This window comes from Dioscorea cayenensis, chromosome 9 (assembly GCF_009730915.1).
Source record: "Dioscorea cayenensis subsp. rotundata cultivar TDr96_F1 chromosome 9, TDr96_F1_v2_PseudoChromosome.rev07_lg8_w22 25.fasta, whole genome shotgun sequence".
Lineage (NCBI taxonomy): Eukaryota > Viridiplantae > Streptophyta > Magnoliopsida > Dioscoreales > Dioscoreaceae > Dioscorea > Dioscorea cayenensis.
The window spans coordinates 25,383,525-25,405,098 of NC_052479.1; the positions used below are offsets into that span (position 1 = coordinate 25,383,525).

Below are 21,574 nucleotides of genomic sequence, written 5' to 3' on the forward strand. Positions count from 1 at the left end.
GGGTCGATTTTTTTCGGGAGAGAAATAACGTGCTAGAAAAGCTTCTACCATCTGCTCCCATGTAGTGATTGATGCCCTAGGCAATGAGTATAGCCACTACTTTGCTTTCCCCTTTAAGGAAAATGGGAAGGCTCTCAATTTGATGGCATCATCCGTCACACCATTGATCTTCGACGATGTCACACACCCTCGAGGAAGCTCTCTATATGACTGTTTGGATCCTCATCGGCTAAACCGTTGAATTGTGCGGACTACTACAACATATGGATGAATGCCGGCTTTAGCTCGAAATTCTGAGCTGTAATTGGGTGACGCACAATACTCGATTGTGTCCCCACATCGAAGGTCCGCATAATCGGATAGTGTCCGTTGTTGTTCATTCTGTTCCGCCATGTTGTCAGATCCTTCTACTTCCAAATTAGCTGGATTAGGCTGTTCTTCTATAGGTTCTTTCCCTTTCCTTCGAAGCGTACGTTCAAGCTCAGGGTCTCCTTCAATCAATATTGATAGATTCCCTCGGGTTATAACCTGGAACTGTACCAAAGAAAAAGAAAAAGAAAATCAGAAAAATGATAGAATAAGAAGATATGGAATAGAATGTGTGGTGCAATAGCTAAGAAAACAAAGTGCAAAGTATCTCTAAACGCCTAGCTCCCCGGCAACGGCGCCAAAGACTTGACAAGGTCCCCTTGCTTATATCCCGCAAGTGCACGGGCTTGTCGAAGTAATAATCCCGGGTGAGCGGGGTCGAATCCACAGGGAGTAGGGAGTGAAAATACTTAATTTGATTCTTAGCTATGTGGAATATCAATAGTGATAAGTGTGAAATTGATTCAATTCCCAACAATAAAAACAACAAGTGAAAGAGCAAAAGTAAGAAGAGGGTAAGGCAATCGATAAAAAATGGGGCACTCGGATAATGCTTCACCTAGGATGATCGCGTCAAGTGCAAGAACTCTCTATTATGCTTCCTAATCAATGCAATGGTGAGTCGTGGAAATCCTTACATACATAGTCCCAAAGCTAAGGTCAACTATGCCTAACTCTATACATGTCCCGGAGGAGAAATCGAACAATCTCAACACCTCACACTCGCATAGAGTTGCAATGAGCTCTAGGGATTCCAAGTGATAAATCTCTTCCTAAATATAGACCTACCCCTTTGGTCCAGGTGGAAGGCCCCTAGCCACAATTGAGCCCTAGATACTAAGATCCTCTCAATGCTTCACTCCATTGCACGTGCAACTAGGGCCCCAGTGAGGTTCATCCCTTAGACCATTCAGGTCCATTATGGCCGCAAAGAACTCGAGGAATGGAGGTAGAATCTATCACGTCGGAGGGGAAGGGGACGCTCCGTGCCTCTCGACTCACCCTCTCAACCCTCTCCAACCTAGCTTTGTCTAGCGCTAGTGGTGTGTCACTCACTCACAAGGTTACCAACAAGAACTCTCAACCCCTAGTGTCACTCTAGGGGAAATGTTCATACAATCAAGCATTCAAGGTTGGAACTCACAATAAACATCAATTTATTGAAAGCATAATAAAGAAGTTCAATGAAAGCGAATACATCCTAGGGTTCACAATCATCCAAGTACCCACTAGGGGTTTAGCTCTCCATGGAGCTTAGTACAATCAAAGAAATAGAATGTAAAAACAATGAATCCATAAAGAAACCCCCTCGATGGTCGGGTGTCGATGGTCTTGTGAAAAGTCCTCTACTCGTGCGTCCAAGGATTCCTTCGTCCGGTATAGGATACGCCTCGATGGAAGCTCCCCTACCAACCTTCTTCGTAATGGAATCACGATGTCGAGGCCGTAGAACCTCTCCAAAACCTTGGCCCAATACCCCTCGAAACCCTAGCAGAGCTCTCTCACAAGTTGGGGAAAAGATGGAGAAAAAGAATACCAAAAATCGGGGCTGAATCGGCTTTTAAATAGGGCTAGAATCGGGCAACTCCACGGGAGTGGAGCGATACACGCCCGTCGCGGAATTTCTACACGGGCGTGGATAATTTCCACACGGCCGTGTGGATTCTCTGTTTCTCTGATTTCTCGGCCGGCTGTGAACAGTGTTGCTATAGTAATTGCTACAGTGTTGCTACAGTTTTCGACCTGATTAACTTCCCAATTCCATTCTTTCATCGGGGTAACGCAAACGGGCACACATTCACGTCGTGAATCACTTGCTTCTTCAATGATATACATGTTGGCGGGGCTCTTGTTCTTATATGCATAAGTCGGAATGCTCGAGCATGATTGCCTTTGTGCCCCTCCAAATAGATGTGCTCACTCGAATGTGAGGAGGTTGTCACACACTCTAGCATCTCACACCTGACGTATGTCTTCACGTTTGAACCTTAACAAGATCTCCTCCAAAATAGGTGCATTATGATCCACATTGGCCCACTTCCTTCATACTCGGCCTCACAACCCTACCTGCGTAAAAGTAACATAAAAGCACACATATTAATGTAGAAAACTGAGGAAAGTAATGCTCAACATAAGGAATGAACGCTTCACATTCATATCGCACAAACACTTATCATTGAGCAAATTTGAAGGAAGCGAGAAAGATGAGCATGTGGGTCCTCATCAGCTAACTCATCAAATTGTACTGAGTTTTGAACCATTCCTATCGTGCTTGCCTTGATCTCAAAATTATTGGCCAGAACAGTAGGTCCTTGCACACTAAATTGCTCCCCGGTAAATTGTGGCCTCTCAAAATCGGATAATGTTCTCCTTGGCTCGGCCATAACTGAAGGCTCACTAGATTCAACCCGAATCTTTCATTGTCTTGAACTTTTGGCCACTTCTCAACTGTTGATGCAAGGCTCGTTCAATCTCGTCATTTGGCTCAACTAAATTCACTTGACTCACTCCTGTCACAAGATGGGTATCTTGCAAGATAATTAGAGTCAAGACTTAGATATTGAAGAAGAGAAAAAGAGAATGCAAATGGAGGAATGATGAAATATATACACAAATGATAAACAAAAAAACAAAACAATGGTCAAATCAACACGCTTTAAAAGTTTTTCCAAGTATTCCTCGTGGTTCTCTGGCAACGAAGCCAAAAACTTGATCGCTTTCCCCATAGTCTGTATGGGATCGCTAGTAATACCTCTCGTGCGAGCACGAGGGGGTCGTATTCCCAAGGGCCCGAGAAGCTACTCTTACTTCCTCTTCGCTATGTTGTTTAACCTCCAAGTTTGAATGTGATAGTGATAAAACAAATAAATAAGTAAAATGCAAATAAAATGCTAACAATGAAGGCAAGACACAGGGGATAATCAAGGAAAAAAAGCGGTCGAGGATGAGGATCCTCTCAAGGGTTATTAAAGTGTACAGGATGCCAGAACTAACATGTAATTGGCTAGTTGGACCGAGAAAACCCTAGATTAGGTCAACCCGATGGTCACGGCAATTGACCCCTAATCCGGTATGAGTATTGGATATGGAATCTCTTTTACCCAAATCTTCCTATGATTGCAATGGGAAAGGTGGTTTTCTCAAGTTAGGGTTAGAATACAAGCTAATACTTAACCCTAGAATTGGAGGGGTATAAATACCCGATGGTCACGGCGTATTTATATGTGTTTCCCTTCCAAACTTGGTGAGTCTAATACTAGGGCAATGACCATGCAACCTAGCATTACCTAAGAATTGATACACCGAGTTCTCATGTATACCAAAAGCATTCAAATACACTAAGCGAGGATCACAAACAAGCCAAAATACAATAGAAAGAACCAAGCATCCATACAAGCACAAGTTCACCCCCAAGGTTCACCTACATCCGGTGACCTTGGGGTTTAGTTGTTCATAGTTATCAAATACAACAAGAAATCCATGCGAACAACCAAACAAAACATAAGAAACACTCCATTAAAGAATGAAGGCCGGAGAAGCTTCAAAAGACGCCACACAAGAGGTGGCTTCCCTTGTCTTCAACCTCCTCTACACAAGCCTTAGGAGTAGATCTCACCCAAAATCAAGCTATCCTCATCGAATCCTCTGTGAAAATGCCCTCAAAACCCTATTTCTAGCTCCGATTTGGTGTGGTGGTGGTGAGCTCCAAGAAGAAGGCTTCCTCCCCTCAAAAGAAACCCTAACAATGCTTATAAAGCGATGAACTCGGGCTTCCGTGCGGATGGCCTCATGCTCACAATACTGCCCGCGAGGATAGTCATAATACTACCTGTAAGGAAATCCAGACTTAGACTTTTTCTGTAATTTTCATGTTCCGGGCTTCTATAGTGCATGTACAGTGCCCGAGGTCCAAAAATGACGTTTTCGATGTCAATTTCTTCTTACATTCGGTCGTTGAGCTCACCTAGGCCTCCTTTGTGCCTGAAACAAGAAATAAAATGATTAAACCATAAAAAAGGCATCGAGTTCTCAATAAAATAGAATAGACATGCGCATTGGTACATATAAAATATGTACATTTAGACGTTTATCAAAAACAAAAAAAAAATTCATTGTTTAGTTGTGCTTGTTGGGTGGAAAGAGCTACCACCTATGGAGTATGAAGCTACTCTCATAAGTTGGATACTAGTTATGCCCTAATGAAAGAAAGAGCTATCTCATGGGATGAGTGAAAGCTACCACCCTGGTAGAAAGAGCTACCACCTCGAAAGTGTGAAAACCACCTTAGCGGCTGCTTTGGAATGGGCTACCTCCATCATCTTTTCAAATTTTCATTACTTCTTGTAGATAAATAAGTCCCTTTTACTTAGAACTTTGACGAGTATACCTTGGGTTGACTTGAGCGAGTTTACACACACTTACACAATTTCGGGTTTGTTATCCTTTTTGATTCGAGTTTTTAGCTAGAGCATTGATTTTTCATACTTAATGTTGAAACTTCCCTTAATTATAGAATGCTCTCTTTGTATGCTTTGGTGAACCTAAGGCCAAGCTCTTCCAATATTTCTTTCATTTATGCCGTAATGCTTTAATTTTTGCTTGAGGGCAAGCAAAAGCTTAAGTGTGGGGGAGTTTGATAAGTGCTTGTGTGATAAGAATGACAAGTGTTCTTTCATTGTGATAAGTATTACTTTTATCTGATTTTAGTGCTAGTATGTGTGCATTTATGTTACTTTCATGCATATATGGTTGTGAAGCCGAATGTTAGAGAAAAGAAGCCAATGTAGATCGTGAATGCACCATTTTGGAGGAAATCTTGAGAAGGATCCAACTCGAAGACATAAGTCGGGTTCAAGATGTGAGAATGTGTGTCAACCTCCTCATATTCAAGTCAGCACAATAATTTGGAGGGGCACAAAGGCAATCACATTCAAGTATTCCGGCTTGTGCATGTATAGCAAGATCTACATTAATGTAGCCATTTATCAAAGAAGCAAAGCGATCTACGATGTAAAATTGTGACCGTTTAAGTTACCTCGATGAGAACAGGGATTCAGGAGTATTTTGGGATGGTACTGTAGCAGGTACTATAGCAACCACTGTAAAATTAACTGTAGTAGATTCTGTTCACAGCCGGCCGAGAAAAGTGATTTCAAGAGAATCCACACGGGCGTGTGGAAATTCAACACACCCGTGCATTATTCTATAAGCCCGTACGGTGAATCCACAGGGGCTTGTGGATTCCCGATTCCAGCCCTATTTAAGGCCGATTTCAGCCCCGATTTCAACATTTTTTTTCATCTTTTCCTCAACATGAGAGAGGGCGACAACTAGGGTTTAGAGAGGTATTGGCTAGGGATTGGTAGAGGTTCTATGGCTCCAACATCACGCTCCGTTTGGAAGAAGGTTAGTGGGAAAGCTTTCGTCGGCACCGATCTGGTGAGGTGTATCCTAGGCCGGACAAAGGGATCATTGGACGAGTAGAGGCTTGTCCACAAGACCATCCTCACGACTACCGAGGGGGTTTTCTATAGATTACTTGTTTTTACATTTGATTTCATTGATTGTAACTAGCTCCATAGAGAGCTAAACCTCCTAGTGGGTATTTAGATTTGTGAACCCTAGGATGTATTTATTTCGTTAAACGTTGTTATATTGCTTTTATTAATTGGTGTGTTAATTTAGTTCCAATCTTGTATGCTTGATTATTTGAATACTCCATTAGAGTATGCTAGGGTTTAGAGTTCTTTTTGGCAACCCTTGTGAGTGAGTGACACACCACCAGAGTTAGACAAAACTAGGTTTGAGAGGGTTGAGAGGGTGAGTCGATAGGTAGGGGAGCGTCCCCTTTCCCCTCCGGTGTGATTCATCCTATCTCCATTTCCTCAAGTTCTTTGCGGTTATAGTAGAGTGAATGGGCTAAGGGATGACCTTCCACTTGGGCTTAGTTGTAGAGGCAGCGTTGTAAAATGTTGAAGTGATTTTAATTGTGACTAGGGACCTTTCACCTGGACCAAAGGGTTAGGTCCACATCTACGAAGAGAATTTATCACTTGGAATCCCTAGAACTCATTGCAATTCTATACGAGTGCGAGATTGAGAGAGTGTTCAATTTCTCCTTTGGGACATTGACACGTCCGAATATGCGTGTGTGTACCGCAAGTGCACGGGTGTCGAGTAATAAATACCCGGTGAGTCGGGTAGTCGAATCCACGAGGGAGCAGGGGCTACTAGTACTAACTTCTTCCTACGCTATCTCAGCCTAATGATAATGGGATAGTGTGGTGATCTAATGTGCGAAGAGATGAACACGGAGATGAATATGCAAGGGTAAAATGGAAGGAGAATCTCAATCGAGTAAAAGTGGGGTATTCGGGCAATGCTCCCCTAGGATTCAGTGTATTAGGTACCGGATAAGCAAAGTGTTTCTATGATGAGTAAGTTAAGTCGTGGAAATCCAAACATAATCGGGTCTATCTCTAGATCACCGATACTAGTCCCCCTACGAGGTCCCGGTGGAGAAATCGCTCAATCTCAACACCTCACACCACATATGACTGCAAAAGCACTCTAGGGATTCCAAGCTGTATCCAATTCCTAAAGATTGATCCAACCCTAATTCCCGTGAAGGATCCTAACCCCCTACAAGGTCCCGGCGGAGAAATCGAGCAATCTCACGCCTCCCACCAAATATGGTTGCATAGAGCTTAGGGAATGGAGATAGAATACACCAATCGGAGGGGAAAGTGGACACTTCACTATCTCATGACTCACCCTCTCAACCCTCTTCAATCTTGAGGTTCTAACCCTAATGGAGATCTCTCTCCCACCAAGGCAACAAATCATGCAAACCAAATAACCATAAGATCAATAAGACAAGCAAGCATTAAACAATCAAGAATGAAACTTAATCAAACTCGAATTAAATAGAAACACAAAAGCAAATCCACAAAAGATGAGAATCCTAGTGTTCACAAGCCCAAATACCCTCTAGGGTTTTAGCTCTCCATGGAGCAACATACAAAACACACCATCAATGAATGAAAGTACATTAAAAACCATAGAAATAAACCCCCTTATATATGAGCTGATGGCCTAGATGGAGAGCTTGACGTCTTGAAGGACCCACTCGAAGCTAGGTTCACCGGTGGCTTCCTTTATGCTATGACGGAGGAGGAATCGATCAAAGTTGGTGACGAAGCGCCTCAAAGCCGCAAAGACCTCCTCTCCAAAACCCCCTAGCCGTCTCACCCCTCAAGAGCCGCACAAAAGATGAGAAAGAATAGGGCAAAACGGCTATTTATAGACCTTAGATCGCGTCTGTCACGTGCCCTCACGCGCCCAGTATGGATTTTTCCACGCGCGCGTGGGCTCGCAGAATTTCCACGGCGCGTGAGCGATGTAATATGAAGATGTGGCTGCCTTCATAAAGAGGTCTTGAGAGGTCTTGCAATCTTCATAAAGAGAAGGAATATGAAGATGTGGCTGCCTTTGTGCCCTTCCAAATAGTGAATTGACTTGAATCTTCTTAGAAGTTGGCACACATCTCCACGTTTATGAAGCGCTCTCGTGTCTTGATCCTTGAATTGAACAAGAACTCCCAACATTGTGTCTTTTATAGCCTATCTTTGCTTCCTTTTTTTACTCTTTTAAAGCATTCACAACCTATATGCATAAAAAGAACACCAAATACACAATATGAGACATAAACCACAGTAAAAAAATGATGCTCAATGTATGTAAAACATATATAAAAATATGTCTACTCAAGCACTTATCAGACATGTACAGAGTTAGGCATGGTTGACCTTAGATTTGGGATCATGTATTGAAGGATCTCCACAACTCATTAATGCATTAGTTAGAAAGCGTATTAGAGGGTTTTGCACTTGAAATGATTGTATTAGGAGGAACAATATCCGGGTACCCCATTTATATCAATTTCCTTACCTCCCCTTTACTTGTGCTTTCTCTCTTGTCTCTTTTACTTTTGTTTACATTACATCTTGTTACACAACTATTATTCACTTTTTGCTTAGTTAAGAAATAATTCAAGTATTTTTATTCCCTACTCCCTATGGATACAATACTTACTCATCTGGGATTTATTACTTTGACAAAGCCGTGCACTTGCTGGACATACGTACAGGGCATTGTGATAAGTACTTGTGTGATAAGAATGTGAAGCATTCTTCCTTATGATGAGCATTACTTTTGTCAGGTTTTAGCGCTAATACGTATGTATTTATGTACTTTTATACAGGTTGGGTTGTGAGGCCAATTATTTTTGGAAAAAAGCCATTGTAGATCTTTTACACATTATTTAGAGGAGATCTTGAGAAGGCTCAAACACGGAGACATGAGTCGGGTTTAAAATGCTAGAATGTGTGCCAACCTCCTTGTATTCGAGCTAAGGCAATGATTCGGAGGGGCACGAAGGTAGTTACATCCTAGTATTCCGGCTTGTGTATATTTAGTAAGATCTCCACGAACGTGACCGTTTATTGGAGAACCAAGATGATCTACGACGTGAACGTCTGCCCGTTTACGTTACCTCGATGAAATCATGGATTTGGGAGTATTTTTGGGGCGGCACTGTAGCAGGGTACAATAGTAATCACTGTAGCAAAACAGAGGAGCAAAATAGAGGAGCCACACGGGCGTGTGGAAATTCCACACGCCCATAAGTTAAATCCATAGGCCCATGTGGAATATCCACAGGGGCGTGTGGAATCCCGATTCCAGCCCTATTTAAGGCTGATTTCATCCCCGATTTCAACATTCTTTTCTCCATCTTTTCCCCAACTTGAGAGAGGGTTGCGGCTAGGGTTTTGAGAGGTATTGGCTATGGATTTGGAGAGGTTCTACGGCTCCAACATCGTCATCTCTTTGGAAGAAGGTTGGTAAGGGAGCCTCCGTCGGATTGATTCGGCGAGGCGTATCTTATACCGGACAAGGGGATCTTGCGACGAGTAGAGGATTCTTCACAAGACCATCACCACGACTATCGAGGGGGTTTTCCTATGGATTGTTTTCTTTTACATTTGATTTCATAATCATTTGTATTGTGCTCCATAGAGAGCTAAACCCCTAGTGGGTACTTGGGTATTTGTGAACCCTACGATGTATTAGTTTCATTGAATCTTTTTATTATGCTTTCAATTAATTGATGTTATTGTGAATTCCAATCTTGAATGTTTGATTGTTTGAATACTCCCTTAGAGTGACACTAGGGTTGAGAGTTCATGTGGTAACCCTTGTGAGTGAGTGACACACCACGAGAGTTAGACAAAGATTGATTGGAGAGGGTTGAGAGAGTGAGTCCAGAGGTACAGGAGCGTCCCCTTTCTTCTCTAGTGTGATAGAATCTATCTCTGTTCCTCGAGTTCTTTGCGGCCATAATAGAACGAATAAGCTAAGGGTTGACCCTACATTGGGGCTTAGTTGTGAGTGCAACGGAGTGAAGCGTTGAGGTGATTTTAGCATCTAGGGCTTAATTGTGGTTAGGGACTTTTCTTTTGGACCAAGGGTTAGGTCTACAATTAGGAAGAGATTTATTGCTTGGAATCCCTAGAGCTTAATGCAATCCTTCTTGCGAGTGTGAGGTTGAGAGGTTATTCAACGTCTCCTCTGGGACATGTAGAGGATTAGGCTTGGTTAACCCTAGATTTGGGACCATGCATTAAAGGATGTCTCTGACTCACCATTGCATTAGTTAGGAAGCATAATAGAGAGTTCTTGCACTTGAAACGATTTTCCTACGCGGATCAATACCCGGGTACCCCATCTTTATCGATTTCCTTACTTTCTCCTTTACTTTTGCTATCTTTCGGGTTGTTTTACTTTTGAGAATTGAATCTTGTCACACATATCACTATTCATCTTTCATATAGTTAAGAAGCAAATTAAGTATTTTTATTCCCTTTTCCCTGTGGATATGATACCTCACTCACCTATGATTTATTACTTCGACAACTCCGTGCACTTGCGGGGAGCCCTGTCAAGTTTTTGGCTCCGTTGCCGGGGAATAAGTGTTTAGAGATACTTTGCACTTTTGTTTCCTTAGCTATTCCTTTATCCATTCTATTTCACATTTTCATTTCTATCATCATTCTGAATTGTTTTCTTTCTGTTGTGCAGCTTCACTTTGATGACCCGAGGGAATCCCTCATTATTTATTGAAGGAGATCTCGAGCTTGAAAGAACACTTAGAAGAAAAGGGAAAGGACCTGTGGAAGAACAATCTAATCTAGCTGATTTGGAAGTTGAAGGGACAGATAATATAGCAGAACAGAATGAGCAGCAGAGGACAATCTCTGATTATGCTAGACCCTTAGTTTTGGGCACACAATCGACTATTGTGCGACCCCCAATTACAGCTCAAAATTTCTAGCTAAAGCCAGCATTCATCCACATGTTGCAGCAATTCACATAGTTCAATGGTTTGGCCGATGAGGTTCCAAATAGTCACATAGAGAACTTTCTCGAGGTGTGTGATATGCTCAAGATAAACATTGTGACGGATGATGCCATCAAGTTGAGAGCCTTCCCATTTTCCCTAAAAGGGGCAACAAAGCAGTGGCTACACTCATTACTTAGAGCCTCGATTACTACATGGGAGTAGATGGTAGAAGCTTTTCTAGCCCGTTATTTCTCTCCTGGAAAATCTGCAAAGCGTAGGAATGAGATCTCATACTTTGTACAGTCGGAATTGGAGTCTCTATTCGAGACATTGGAAAGGTTCAAGGAGCTCCTGAGAAAGTGCCAACAATACAGATTCCTGGAGTGGATGATTATTTAGACTTTTTACAAAAGGATTGAATCCGAGTACAACACAACTCTTGGATGCGGCAGCAGGAGGTACCTAATGTAGCAAGACCCGCGATGAGTCCCGTCAACTTATTAAAGAAATGGGTTTAAACAGTTACCAATGGAATGCCAGGGAGAAAAAAAAAGTGGCCGGTTAACAAGGTCCCCTTGCGTATATCTTGCAAGTGCACGAGTTTGTCGAAGTAATAATCCCGGATGAGCTGGTATCATATCCACAAGGAGTAGGGAATAAAAACACTTAATTCACTTCTTAGCTATGTGAAAGATAAATAGTGACATATGTCACAATGATTCAATTCTCAAAAGTAAAAAAAAACAAGTAAGAGAGCACAAGTAAAGGAGAAGGTAAGGCAATCGATAAAGATAAGGTACCTGGATATTGCTCCGCCTAGGACAATTGTTTCAAGTGCAAGAACCCTCTATTATGCTTCCTAATTAATGCAACAGTGAGTAATGGAAATCCTTAATTACATAGTCCCAAATCTAACGTCAACCATGCCTAACTCTATACATGTCCTGGAGGAGAGATTGGATAACCTCTCAACCTCTCACTCGCATAGAATTACAATGAGCTCTAGAGATTCCAAGTGATAAATCACTTCCTAATTATATACCTAACCCTTTGGTCCAGGTGGAAGGTCCCTAACCACAATTATGCCCCAGATACTAAGATCACTTCTATGCTTCACTCCATTGCACCCGCAACTAAGCCCCAGCGGAAGGTCATCCCTTAGACCATTCACTCTATTATGGCCGCAAAGAACTCGAGGAATGGAGGTAGAATCTAACACATCCGAGGGGGAAAGGGGCCGCTCCTGTACCTCTCGACTCACCCGTCTCAACCCTCTCCAACCTAGCTTTGTTTAACACTCGTGGTGTGTCACTCATTCACAAGGTTACCAACAAGAACTCTCAACCCTAGTGTCACTCTAGAGGAGTATTCAAACAATCAAGCATTCAAGGTTGGAACTCACAATAAACATCAATTAATTGAAAGCATAATAAAAAGATTCAAAGAAATGAATGCATCCTAGGGTTAACAAATACCCAAGTACCCACTAGGGGTTTAGCTCTCCATGGAGCTAATTACAATCAAATAAATAGAATGTAAAAGCAATGAATCCATAGAAAACCCCCTTGATAGTCGTGTCGATGGTCTTGTGGAGAGTCCTCTACTCATCGCAAAGGGTCCTTCATCTAGCCTAGGATACACTTCGCCGGATCAGTGCCGATGAAAGCTCTCCCAATAACCTTCTTCCAAATGACGCACGATGTTGGAGCCATAGAACCTCTTCAAAACCCTAGCCAATACCTCTCAAAACCCTAGCTGAAGCCCTCTCTCAAGTTGGGGAAAAGATGGAGAAAAGAATGTTGAAATCGGGGATGAATCGGCTTTAAATAGACTGGAATCGGGGATCCACACGTCCCTGTGGACGCCCCTGTGGATTTTTCACACGGGAGTGTGGAATTTCCACACGCCCGTGTGGATTCTCTATTCTGTTGTTTTCACGGCCGGCTGTGAACATTGCTTCTATAGTACTTTGCTAAAGTGTTGCTGCCGTGCTCTGCTACAGTATCCGGCCTGAAATACTTTCCAAATCCATACTTTCATCAAGGTGATGCAAACGGGCAAACGTTCACATTGTGGATCGCTTTGCTTCTTCAATGATGGATAAGTTGATGGAGATCTTGTTCTATGTGCATAAGTTGGAATGCTTGAGTGTGACTACCCTTGTGCTCCTCCAAATGGTTGTGCTAACTCAAATATGAGAAGGTTGGCACACAATCTAGCATCTCACACCCGACCTATGTCTTCGCGGTTGAACCTTAGCTAGATTTCCTCCAAAATCGGTGCATTATGATCCACATTGGCTTCTTTCCTTCATAATCGGTCTCACAACCCTACCTGCATAAAAGTAACATAAAAACACACATATTAGTGTAAAAACCCGAGAAAGGTAATGCTTAACATAAGGAAAGAATGCTTCGCATTCATATCACACAAGCACTTATCAAACTCCCCAACACTTAAGTTTTTGCTTATCCTCAAGCAAAAATTAAACATTTTGTGCATAGATGAAGGAAATATTGGAAGTGCTTAGCTTTAGGTTCACCAAAGTATACAAAGAGAGCATTCTACAAGTAAGGGAAATTTCAACACTAAACATGAAAAATTGAAGCTCTAGCTAAAAACTTGAATAAAAAAGGACAACAAACCCGAAATTGTGAAAGTGTGTGGACTCACTCAAGTCAACCCAAAGTATACTCCTCAAAGCTTTAAGTATATGGGACTTATTTATCTACAACAAGAAAGCAACACCAATTTCAAAGATGGTAGTAGCTTCACACATTCTCTAAGGTAGCCCTTTCCCCAAGCGGCCGCTAAGGTGGCTTTCACACTTTCGAGGTGGTAGCTCTTTCTACCGGAGTGGTAGCTTTCACTCATCCTATGAGATAGCTATTTCTCTCATTAGAGCATAACTAGTATCCGACTTATGAGAGTAGCTTCATACTTCATAGGTGGTAGCTCTTTCCACCCAAAAATGTCAAATAAAAAAAGAAAAACTATTTTATTCCTTCTTTTCATTTTCATTCATTTTTTTTTCAGAATTTAACACAAGAAACAACTATAACTATTCCCTTTAACGTCGAACATGAGTTTCCAAAAGAGTTTAAAGAGTGAGTAGTGCAAACGAATGTAAATAGGGCAAAAAAATTCCTAGAAATTCAAATAAAACTAGAGCATGAAGACATTCAATGTTGAAAATTCTTCTAAACTCAAGAATGCAATCAATGCAACTAAGGTGAACTGCCATTGGCTATGTGAGCATGTATATCAATCAAGAACACTAGAAAAGATGTGTGCACTATGAAACTCCCCCCACACACACACACACACTTAAGTTGTACATTGTCCCCAATGTACACATGCAAGCTCACTCATAATGTATACCAATCAGGAATATATGTGGGAGAAGCAATCAAAACAATATTCCCCTGACTCCTAGTGTTGCGTTTGATGAAGCTAAATCCTTGGGAGTAGTGTTCCAACGGATTGTGAAGCACACATGGCCAAGTGCGGAAGTACTTTGGCCGTGCCCATCACAAAGTCTCAATTCCCAAGATGACAAGACCATCTGCACGCATACACGAGGGGGTGACAAGGTCCCCTTGCGTATATCCCGCAAGTACATGGGTTTGTCGAAGTAATAATCCCAGATGAGCAGGTATCGAATCCACAGGGAGTAGGGAGTAAAAAACACTTAATCCGCTTCTTAGCTATGTGAAAATCCAATAGTGATAAGTGTGATAATGATTCAATTCTCAAAAGTGAAAACAACAAATAAGAGAGCATGAGTAAAGAAGGAGGTAAGACAATCGATAAAGATGGGGTACTCGGATAATGCTCCGCCTAGGATAATTGTTTCAAGTGCAATAACCCTCTATTATGCTTCCTAATTAATGCAATGGTGAGTCGTGGAAATCCTTAATTACATAGTCCCAAATCTAAGGTCAACTATGCCTTACTCTATACATGTCCCGGAGGAGAGATTAGATAACCTCTCAACCTCACACTCGCATAGAGTTGCAAAGAGCTCTGGGGATTCCAAGTGATAAATCTTTTTCCTAATTATAGACCCTAACCCCTTTGGTCCGGTGGAAGGTCCCTAACCACGATTAAGCCATAGATACTAAGATCACCTCAACGCTTCACTCCGTTGCACGTGCAACTAAGCCCCAGCGGAGGGTCATCCCTTAGACCATTCACTCTATTATGTCCGCTAAGAACTTGAGGAACAGAGGTAGAATCTATCACATCGGAGGAGAAAGGGGACGCTCCTATACCTCTCGACTCACCCTCTCAACCCTCTCCAACCTAGCTTTGTCTAACGCTCATGGTGTGTCACTCACTCACATGGTTACCAACAAGAACTCTCAACCCTAGTGTCACTCTAGGGGAAATGTTCATACAATCAGGCATTCAAGATTGGAACTCACAACAAACATCAATTAATTAAAAGCATAATAAAGAGATTCAATGAAACAAATACATCATAGGGTTCACAAATACTCAAGTACCCACTAGCCGTTTAGCTCTCTATGGAGCTAAGTACAATCAAAGAAATAGAATGTAAAAGCAATGAATCCATAAAGAAACCCCCTCGATAGTTGTGTCGATGGTCTTGTGGAAAGTCCTCTACTCGTCATCCAAAGATTCACTTGTCCGGTATAGGATACGCCACGACGGAAGCTTCCCTACCAACCTTCTTCCTAAGGAATGACGATGTGGGAACCGTAGAACCTCTCCAAAACCTAGGCCAATACCTCTCAAAACCCTAGCCGAAACCCACTCTCAAGTTGGGGAAAAGATGGAGAAAAGAATGCTGAAATCGGGGCTGAATCGGCTTTAAATAGGGCTACAATTGGACGACCACACAGGCCTGTGGATTTTTCACACGCCCATGTGGAATTTCCACACGGGCGTGTATAATTTCTACACGCCCGTGTGGATTCTTTGAATTCCTGTTTTCTCGGCCGGCTATGAACAGTGCTGCTATAGTACTTTCATTACAATGTTCCGCTACAGAACCTAGCCTAATATACTTCCCGAGTCCATACTTTCATCGAGGTGATGCAAACGGGCACACGTTCACTTCGTGGATCGCTTTGCTTCTTTAATGACAGACAAGTTGGTGGAGATCTTGTTCTATGTGCATAAGTTGGAATGCTTGAGTGTGACTGCCCTTGTGCCGCTCCAAATGGTTGTGCTAACTCAAATACGAGGAGGTTGGCACACACTCTAGCATCTCACACCCGACCTATGTCTTCGCGTTTGAACCTTAGCAAGATTTTCTCCCAAAATCGCTGCATTATGATCCACATTGGCTTCTTTCCTTTATACTAGGCCTCACAACCCTACCTGCATGAAAGTAACATAAAAACACACATATTAGTGTAAAAACCCGAGAAAAGTAATGCTCAACATAAGGAAAGAATGCTTCCCATTCATATCACACAAGCACTTATCATGGGGTTCAGTGAAGCTCAATATAAACAAAATAACTCGAGTATATAAAAGATAGAACAATGAATACAACTCGAGATGCAAAATGAAAATAAACTCAGAAGGAGAGTTCTTTCTGAGTGAACAAGTTCAAAATAAAGTGCATAAAAGTAAAGAAATGGAAATAAAATCAAATGTCGGTGTCGCGCTCTGGGTCCTCTGCTGCGGCTGGTGGTGAGGAAGTATAAGGTAGGTCCATCGGTGCTGGTATAGGTGATGAGGAAGATGTTGGAGGAGCTGGGGGTCTACATTTCAATAGCTGTCATAGGAAATCGAAATGGGACATAAGATCGGCATACTGGGTTGACTTTATCACCTGCAGCTCGATGATTTCAGACCGCAATATGCCCATGGTGCTCTCGAGCCTCTCAATACGACCATATGCTCCTGAAAGGGTACCTGGCTGTCCTGGGGTCTCGGCCACCGCCGTGGCGGAATCTCCCGCTACGTCTCCTCCATCCTTGGTGCTCTTAGTAGTGGGTGTGGCCAAAATGTAAACTCCAGGTCTATATCTGCGTACCACGCCCATCATCCTGAGCGTATCGAGTCCAAGTGGAGAAGGAAGAACTATCTGATCGGCATGCCGTATAGCAGCTCCGAACCCCATCACCAGAATGAGTCTAGTAATGTAAGGACCAGCAAATAATACTCCTACTCTCCCACTCTGGCCCTAGTATCGCATATACTCTGCCACAATGTGCCCCAGAAGAATGGGCACGGACCTCACCATGGAATATAAATAAAGTAGTACCTGCCGTGACAAAAAAGTAGTGTTGTCGCCACGACCATCCACAGACCTGCTAAGGACACCAAACAAATACTTGTAGCTTAGCCTAAGCAAGCATGTGGCTTTGGACACACCTGGTTCATGTCACCCCGGTCCACACAATACCTGATAGGCTTGCTGTGGGGACAAGGTGCATTGGTAATCTGTCGGTAGATGTTCATGCTCCTCAGTTTCTATATATGCCTCATCGTACAAACCCATGCGAATGGAAAACTTAGAAATACTCATGGCGAATTGATGACCGAACACTCTAAACTATATGTCATCCACAAACTCAAAAGACGCCAGCACCTCCAAAGACAGCGGTCAGAAAACTAGCTCTCGTATAGACAATAGCCTCTGCCACCCTCCTACAGCCATCAGTGACTCCAGCTCTCTAACAATCTCATCACCCAGCTAGACCCCGTTAAACACACTAAGGTCCGTGAAATTGGATTGGCCAAACCTAAGCCCTGATAGTCGCTCGAACCGAGCTTGATGCTCGGGATCCGAAAATACAATGTGTGCCAACTCGGGTGAAGGTTCCCTAGGGCGCTTGCCTTCTTGCTTCTTCGCGTGAGGTGCCATGCCTGCAAGCAATAGTGAAGAGATGATCAAAGATGCTCAGTCATATAATACTGGAGAATTCCACATGGGCTTGTGGAAATTATCCACCACCGTCTGGATCTACATGGCTTGAAAAACCTCATGATAGCATTTCTATTTCCAAAAAAATACAATGTAAAACCCTGTTAAAGTGCTCTCTGAACATGCATAGACCCATTTAAATCAAAATTTAACGCAACTCAAGTCGTTTAATTTACTAAAACAAGAAATGGTATATAGAAGCGAGATTAAAGATTCACCGAAAGAAAAGAAAAAGATAGGTATAAAAATCTTGACTTCGGTATGAAAATTTGCTTGAGATCCCCGTAACACAACGATCAACGGCCGGGAACTTAATCAGGAGTAGTTTTTAGGTTGTTGAAGACGAAGAGGAAAAGAAATCACAAGGATTTTAAAGAAAAATTCGCGTCTCTTGGAATACTGCGCATTCCCACGGGTGTGTGTAAATTACCCACGCCCGTGCGTCTTCATAGGAAAACTGCACAGGGGCAGGTGCACGCTCCTGTGCGCTCTCTGTAAAATGCCCTTTTGACTCTAAATGCTCTTGCACGGGCGTGTGGAAAATACCCACGCCCGTGCGCCCGACCCACAGGGGCAGCCGCATGCCCCTATGGCTTCTCTAGACATCCGAGAAAATTCCTAAGTGTTCCGCAAGGCCGTGCGGGAATGCCGCACGGGCATGGACATTCACAGGGGCAAATGCGTGCCTCTGTGCTTTCTCGGGATGGAGAGAGCTCCTCTGCAGAGATTTGCACGGGCGTGCGGAAATTACCCACGCCGTGCGAGTTTCACAAGGTCGCTTACAAAGGCGAGTTCACGCCCTTGTGTGCTCTCGGGATAAATCGCCAAACTCTGAATGAGATCACAAGCCCGTACGGATATTACCCACGGGCGTGCGATATTCGCGATGGTCGCTCACGGGGGCCGCACGCCCTTCGCCTTCTCGGATGAGCTCACAGTGCAAATCTCACGGGCGCAGGGAATACCACATGCCCGCATGCGTTTTTCCTGGATACCTTAGAAAAAAACTTGCGGGCTCTGCAGAAAAATTTTCGAACATGTTTGCACACTCGAGCTCGCCCTATTATGCAAGTTTTTACGAGTGAAAAACATGAAATAAAGCTCAAACGACCCAACTTCACCAAATCCATTTTAAAACGCACGATGAATACTCAAAACCTCAAATAAAATGACAGCACAAGCATCTAAATATCAAGACACCAACACTCAACAATTTATTCATGCAAACACTAAATTATTCGACTAAGAAAAATAGAAACACTTGGGTTGTCTCCCAAGAAGCGCTTGTTTAACTTTACTAAGCTTGACGTACCTTGTCTTACCTCACGGGGGCCCATAGATGAATGTTGCCCTCTTACCCATGACTTGGAAGCATGATGAGCACAATCTCTTGAAGGTAGAGGATGTATTATGGGGCTTGGTGCCACCTAGCAATGGTTCATCCAACTTCTTCAGTTCACGTATGTCTCCAACAACCTTGGAGCGTTTCCGGTGGCGTCTCCTAGCCCTCTTCATTTTCTGGAGCACCTTCTTCTTAAAGATTCCCCAAGTAGATGGTACTTCTTCCATCGAACCAAGAATAATTACTTCTTCATCATCCTCCTCTTGGTCGAACAAACTGTCGTACAGGCCCGGATTGAATATTTCCTGCATATATTCATCAACAATCTCATCAGTAGTGTCTAGAAAGTATAAAGTATCATCGAAATCAAGAGAATGCCGCATGGCTTCAGCAAGACAGTATGTGATCTTGTCATCTCCAACTCTCAAAGTTAGCTCTCCGCCATCCATGTAAATCAATTCCTTGGAAGTCCGCAAGAACGGCCTCCCAAGTATCAAGGGTACATCCGCATCCTCATCAACGTCTAGCACCACAAAGTCTACAGGAAATATATACTTGTCCACCTTGACAAGTATATCTTCGATGATACCCCTCGGATGTCTCACCGTTCGGTCCGCCAATTGCAAAGTCATCCGAGTGGGTCTAGGCTCACCTAAGCCTAACATTCGAAAGAAGGTGTATGGCATGACGTTGATGCTTTCCCTTGAGTCCGCCAATGCCATTTCTTCACCCATATTGCCAATGCTACATGGAATGATGAAGCTTCCAGGGTGTTTCTTCTTGTTCGGCATGTCCCTTTGCAACACCACCAAGCATGAAGCATCTAGAACCACTGAAGCACTCCCCTCCAACTTCCACTTGTTGGTCAACAAGTCTTTCAAGAACTTCACATACTTAGGCATTTGGGCCAATGCCTCAACAAAAGGGATATTAGTGTGGAGTTGGTTAAACAAACTCAGGAACTTCTTGTACTGTTCATCCCCTTGGTCGTTTTTCAATCTAGAGGGATAAGGGATTCTTGGCTTGAAAGGTGGGGGTGCCACCTCCTTCTCTTTGCTTGTTCCCTTTTCTACCTCTATAACCTCGGGTGTGTGTTCTTTTGGCATCTCACTCAGAAGCCTACCTTCAACCTCACGACCACTTCTCAAAGTTATCGCCTTCATTTGCTCTCTAGGGTTGGTCTCTGTATTTCTCGGCAAGCTTCCATGTGGCCTTTCAGAAAGAGACTTCGCAATTTGCCCCACCTGATTTTTAAGGTTATGTAAAGAGGCGGTGTGGTTGCGAAGTGTGGCCTCAACTGATTCAAACCTTGTATTCACAGATTACACAAATATAGTCAAGGCCTTCTCCAAATCATTCATTCAGGTTTCCAAACTTGAAACTCGCTTTTCCACATGCGGGGCTTGTTGTTGTGGTTGGAAACCCCGGTGGCCCCACTGACCTTTGGTGGACCCCGATTGCTCCATGAGAAATTGGGATGATTCTTTCAACCCGGATTCTAGGTATTGCTATATTGGTTTCCTTTGAGGTCTCATGCCATTACCTACAAAATCAACGTTCTCCACCGAAGATACATCACCAATAGAGATCGGGCAATCGGAGGAAGCATGTCCTCCACCACACCTATTGCAATTCGTCATGGTCGCTACTCTATTTAAAGTTAGAAGATCTAACTTCTACTCAAATTTTTCCACTTGAGCCGCCAATGAAGTTACGGCATCTATCTCATGGAGACCGGCCACCTTTTTCTTCTCCCTAGCATTCCATTGGTAGTCGTTTAACCACATTTCTTCAATTAACCCGACGGGCCTCACTCGGGGGTCTTGCTACCTAAGGTACCTCCTGCTTCCGCATCCAAGAGTTACCTTGTTCTCGGGTTCAAACCATTGTAAAAGTTTTGAACAATCATTCACTCTGGAAATCCGTGTTGTGGGCACTTTCTCAGGAGCTCCTTGAACCTTTCCCATGTCTCAAATAGAGACTCCAATTCCAACTAAACAAAGGATGAGATCTCATTCCTAAGTTTCGCGGATTTTTTGGGAGGAAAATAATTGGCAAGAAAAGCTTCTACCATCTCCACCAATGTGGTAATTGATGCTCTAGGTAATGAGTGTAGCCACCGCTTCGCTTTCTCCTTTAGGGAAAATGGGAAGGCTCGCAACTTGATGGCAACATCCGTTACCCCGTTTATCTTCAACATATCACACACCTCAAGAAAACTCTCTATGTAACTGTTTGGATCCTCATCGACCAAACCATTGAATTGTGGGGATTGCTGTAACATGTGGATGATTGCCGGCTTCACCTAGAAGTTCTGAGCTGTAATCGGGGGATGCACAATACTCGATTGTGTCCCCAACATTGAAGGTCTGGCATAATCAAATAATGTTCGCTGTTACTCATTCTGTTCTGCCATGTTTACAAATTCTTCAACTTCCAAATCAGCTAGATTAGACTGTTCTTGCAGAGGCTCTTTCGTTTTTCTTCTAAGTGTACGTTCAAGCTCAGGATGTCCTTCAATCAATATTGAGGGGTTCCCTCGGGTCATAACCTG

At 43.1% G+C, this 21,574-nt stretch overlaps 2 non-coding genes across 2 annotated transcripts; one reads left to right on the forward strand and one right to left on the reverse strand.

Moving 5' to 3' along the window:
* Nucleotides 1-11,041: 11,041 nt before the first annotated feature.
* LOC120269778 lies at nucleotides 11,042-11,148 on the reverse strand. The gene has a single exon (XR_005539413.1). It is a non-coding gene; the product is annotated as a small nucleolar RNA R71 (small nucleolar RNA).
* A 9,791-nt stretch (nucleotides 11,149-20,939) lies between these two features.
* Nucleotides 20,940-21,046, forward strand: LOC120269886. The gene has a single exon (XR_005539514.1). It is a non-coding gene; the product is annotated as a small nucleolar RNA R71 (small nucleolar RNA).
* The last annotated feature ends 528 nt before the right edge of the window (nucleotides 21,047-21,574 follow it).